Source organism: Leucoraja erinacea, unplaced genomic scaffold (genome assembly GCF_028641065.1).
Source record: "Leucoraja erinacea ecotype New England unplaced genomic scaffold, Leri_hhj_1 Leri_152S, whole genome shotgun sequence".
NCBI lineage: Eukaryota > Metazoa > Chordata > Chondrichthyes > Rajiformes > Rajidae > Leucoraja > Leucoraja erinaceus.
In genome coordinates, this window is record NW_026575814.1 from 177,455 (window position 1) to 183,166 (window position 5,712).

Below are 5,712 nucleotides of genomic sequence, written 5' to 3' on the forward strand. Positions count from 1 at the left end.
GACTTGCCATCTCATGGAATGTGTCAGAGAATCTGCTCTTCAGTGCAAATTTGACTTGGATTTCTGCATTCTGGTAGCATTACTTTTCCACACATGTACACACTGGTAACCAGATATAATACCACATGCAACATCCAATGCAGACCCTAATTTTGTCAACAAATCGTGAGTACTTAAAGACTTTTACTATTTAATCTTCCCCATCTTCATCCTGGAAAGGGGTTGGTCTGCCTAATGCTAGTCTCTTAATAACAAGACTCAATGGTGGCCGATTGGGAAAGGGGGAGATGCAGCGAGACCTGGGTGTCATGGTACACCAGTCATTGAAGGTAGGCATGCAGGTGCAGCAGGCAGTAAAGAAAGCGAATGGTATGTTAGCTTTCATTGCAAAAGGATTTGAGTATAGGAGCAGAGAGGTTCTACTGCAGTTGTACAGGGTCTTGGTGAGACCACACCTGGAGTATTGCGCACAGTTTTGGTCTCCAAATCTGTAGGACATTATTGCCATAGAGGGAGTGCAGAGACGGTTTACCAGACTGATTCCTGGGATGCCAGGACTGTCTTATGAAGAAAGACTGGATAGACTTGGTTTATACTCTCTAGAATTTAGGAGATTGAGAGGGGATCTTATAGAAACTTACAAAATTCTTAAGGGGTTGGACAGGCTAGATGCAGGAAGATTGTTCCTGATGTTAGGGAAGTCCAGGACAAGGGGTCACAGCTTAAGGATAAGGGGGAAATCCTTTAAAACCGAGATGAGAAGAACTTTTTTCACACAGAGTGGTGAATCTCTGGAACTCTCTGCCACAGAGGGTAGTTGAGGGCAGTTCATTGGCTATATTTAAGAGGGAGTTAGATGTGGCCCTTGTGGCTAAGGGGATCAGGGGGTATGGAGAGAAGGCAGGTACGGGATACTGAGTTGGATGATCAGCCATGATCATATTGAATGGCGGTGCAGGCTCGAAGGGCCGAATGGCCTACTCCTGCACCTAATTTCTATGTTTCTATGTTTCTAAGACCACGACCACACTTCCCACAGTGTGCTGCAATCTTCAGGGCAGCCGAGGTGAAACGGTCACGGCGGATTGCCCCTCGCAGATTGCTCGCCGTGGTGTGACGACAGATGGCCGGCCGCCGCGGACGGAGAATCGCCTGCCGAAGGCCATAGACGGAAGACCTACAGGTAGGACTGGTAGGCCCCTGCACCATGGACTCCGAACCCGGGCCCAAGCCACCGGCATTGACCAAGAATGAGGAGGGACATGGAACCTCGAGGTCGGAGTACCTGGGCACCAAGGACACGAAGGAGAAAGGGGAACCAGTGCCCCCCTCCCCCCGGAGAACAATAGGGACCTGTGCTGGGGAGACAGAAATGGCACCAAAATATTTTCTTTCATTCTTTCTTTCTTTCTCTCCCTTCCTTTCTACCTCTTTCACTCTCTCTCTACCTACCTATCTATCTCCAAGAGAGGGCAGTCAAATTACTATTCTGACCTACACTTTACTGACTCTGCTAAAAAGAAATATTTAAATTCCATTTGATAGTGTATTTGTTGTTACCTTATGTCCTCAGTCTCTTCATACTGTTCAATGTACATTTTCTTTTAATTGGCATTTTCTCTTTATCCTGAGCCCTGGAGAAACTTTATTGTCCAATACAAAATTAGGTGCTCTCATGTGATTCTATTTATTGGCACGGTGTCTCTTCATTGCAGCACGCTGACTTTGCCAAAATATTATGCCTGTTTCATTCTTTGAAACTGAACAAGAATCCAGCAAGCAATATTAATGGGTTGAGAGGAATTGTCACTGTCAAATTTCACTTCCTCAAAACTTCCTTCCTTATAATAAGCAAGAACATCAATATTGCTTTCAACTATTTCCTTTTAAGGAAAATATAATTATCCCCTTATAGACCTGACCAATTTTCCCTTTTCAAATGCTTTAAATAGTAATTTATGTTGAAGTTTCTCATGCATTGCAATTTCAGAAATCAGTGAGTCTTGCCCTTGATTCTTTTACATGGTAAATGGTAGGGAATTGAAGAATACAGTTGAACAGAGGGATCTGGGTATAACCGTGCATAGTTCCTTGAAGGTGGAATCTCATATAGATAGGGTGTAAAGAAAGCTTTTGGTATGCTAGCCTTTATAAATCAGAGCATTGAGTATAGAAGCTGGGATGTAATGTAAAATTGTACAAGGCATTGGTGAGACCAAATCTGGAGTATGGTGTACAATTTTGGTCGCCCAATTATAGGAAGGATGTCAACAAAATGGAGAGAGTACAGGGGAGATTTACTAGAATGTTGCCTGGGTTTCAACAACTAAGTTACAGAGATAGGTTGAATAAGTTAGGTCTTTATTCTCTGGAGTGCAGAAGGTTAAGGGGGGACCTGATAGAGGTCTTTAAAATGATGAGAGGGATAGACAGAGTTGATGTGGACAAGCTTTTCCCTTTGAGAATAGGGAAGATTCAAACAAGAGGACATGACTTCAGAATTAAGAGACAGAAGTTTAGGGGTAATATGAGGGGGGAACTTCTTTACGCAGAGAGTGGTGGCGGTGTGGAATGAGCTCCCAGTGGAAGTGGTGGAGGCAGGTTCATTGGTATCATTTAAAAATAAATTGGATAGGCATATGGATGAGAAGGGAATGGAGGGTTATGGTATGAGTGCAGGCAGGTGGGACTAAAGGGAAAAGAAATTTGTTCGGCATGGACTTGTAGGGCCGAGATGGCCTGTTTCCGTGCTGTAATTGTTATATGGTTATATGGTTATACATTAGAGATGGTAATGCTTCCAATGGGCACATCTAGATGTCCCCACCCATATTCTCAGTCTGAGAAGAAAATAAATTGCTTTGAATGGCTTCAGGCAAAACTTTTAGCCCACATTGTGCACAAACTCTGAATTAGGGTTTTAAATTTTCAATGGCTGTTTTGATTGTGATTTTGTCAAAGATCCTGCCAAATGCATATTCGTAAGTTCCTTGTTTTCACTATAGCACGTTGGAACAGTGCAGAAAATCAAGTATACTTGTCAATTAAATTAAACTTATTCTATAAACTTGTTATCAATGGATTTTGTTTTTATTTATTGTTAAACAAATTAACCGTTAGAACAATGATGATCGTTACTGGATGATGTATTAAGTAATACATTGATTTGCATATTTCACTCACTGGCAATAGACCATGAGAGATTATCTGGATTCACTGGGTTGCCTCTCTGCAAACATCCAGCTGACCCAGAGACTTCACCTAAAATCCACACGGTACATTTCCAATTGTGGAGCAACTAACAGATACCTTTTAGGTAATCTGCACAGTTCCTTGGCTCCTGACCAGCCAAGGTTTATGCTGTAGTAAAGTAGAAAGAGGAATAAATGTCACAGTAATAAAGAAAGGTGTTATTGCAGAAATATCCTGGGCACCAGGGACAGAGCCTGATGTTGTGGAGAAGTCCAGGGACAGACATTAATACATTATTGGTGTGTCTGAGAAAGAGCCTGGCGCTGGGGGTGCCCAGGGCACAGATGATATTGGGGGTGCAGGGAGTCCAGTTCTTAATCCAAAGTAGCTGCATGGAGCACCGTGCCAGGATGAAAAGGGTGATCAACGTCCCGTGTGTTTGTTAATTGTGTATCTCAGGCCATCAGTCAGGCGCGAACTCATTATCAGCTAACTCCACTGGCGGCCATCAGATGGTGTATTTCAGGCTGAGCTAAACCCCCGCTCAGCCCGATGTACTGGTTGGACCCACACCTCGGGAGCCAGTCCCACACAACCTGAGCTGTCTTTCACCGGCACCTTTCATACCCTTCCGAGACGAGGGAGGCACCCTCTGTACCGACTCCTCCACACCATTCATTCCACACCCTTGCCCACTGCCTCAATCCAAAGTGGCAGTCCATTTTACCATCCAGTTGCGAGAAGAACCCCCAGTGGAGGCCTCTCTATAGAGGGATTCTTCCTCTATATATCGGGGACCTGATATATACGCTGTACTACACTGAGGAGTCCCATGCAACCAATTCCTGAGCCGGTTCATAGACTCGCCAGCCGCCTGCCACTTCTGCGGTCTGTGTTCCATGTGCACGGAGTGTGTGAGGTTGCAGGCCCAGTTTGAGTATTTGAAGGGGCTGCTCCTTGCCTCTGGCTATACTTCAGTCCCACCATCCTCACTTTGGCCACCCAGTGCATAGGGGAGTGGATAGAGCAGAGGATGTCCTAGTTGCTTTGCCTCTGGGCCTGGTCAAGCTGACCATTCATGGGTCACGGCACCAGGAAGAAGAGGGCTCCATCCAAGCCGACTGCCGGCCTCTTTACGCCTGTGCCTGAGGTTGTCCCTCGAATAGGAACACGCGGTGTCCACGGGCACCGTGGGGGGATTCCGGGACCGCTGGGGACTGCGGGGGAATGAATACATCCTGGACCAGGATTGTAAAATACTTATTTAATATTTAGTGTAAAGAATATTTGGCATACAGAGTTGACGTGGAAAACAGTGTTGACGTGGAAAAGCTTTTCCCACTGAGAGTAGGGAAGATTCAAACAAGGGGACATGACATGAGAATTAAGGGACTGAAGTTTAGGGGTAACATGAGGGGGAACTTCTTTACTCAGAGAGTGGTAGCTGTGTGGAATGAGCTTCCAGCGAAGGTGGTGGAGGCAGGTTCGTTTTTATCATTTAAAAATAAATTGGATAGTTATATGGATGGGAAGGGAATGGAGGGTTATGGTCTGAGCGCAGGTATATGGGACTAGGAGAGATTATGTGTTCGGCACGGACTAGAAGGGTCGAGATGGCCTGTTTCCGTGCTGTAATTGTTATATGGTTATATGGTTATTTTTGCATCTGGTAGTGGGCATTTGTTTTGTAAATATTATTACTTTTAATAATTGAATTTTGTTGACATCATCATTCCCAGGGCCATTCTGAGCGTTCAGAACATTATCAGACTTTCATACACATTTTGTCCACTCCACTGTGAAATCTCCTCAAGGTATGTCCACTTTGACGAAGATTTCCTCCTCTGTCCGTCGAGAGTTCAACAACCACTGCTCCCCCTCTGTGATTGACATTTGATCTGTTCAATTAATTTAATCAATCTCTGTAAAGCACTTTGGTTCAAATACTGGTTTTGTTGAAAAGTGCTATATAAATAAAGATTATTATTATTATTATTATTCCTCCTTCCCTCCGACTCTATGACCACATCTTAACCCACACCCATTACCACGGCCACATTTGTTTTCTCGGGACATACTTGCGCCTCTATTACCTCGTGGATTCCAGCTCCGGTTCCAGAAATCCCAGCTTGGACCCAACCCGGACTATAGGTTCCGACAGTCGATCTACCATTTTTCACAACAGTTCTCATTCCGTGCCCTGCGTTCCACACCGCCTGCGATGTGCCAACACAAACAGGCCCTCAATCTGACTCTCCCAAAGCTCATTCATCCACACCTGCAAGAGACCCCCAACTGCACATTATCCAACGCCAGATCCACGCCTTCAACAAACGCTTCCTTTCCTACTTGGACTCCACAAAGGATCACAAACTTGCTCGCCCTCCAGACCGGCCCACCCTAGGCCCAGACCGCTGAAGATGCTGCTGCCGTCAACCTTCACCTGACCGGGACTACCGATGCTTCATCCGCTGACCTGGACGACACACCTCGCGGGCCTCCATCAGCAACTCTGCTGAC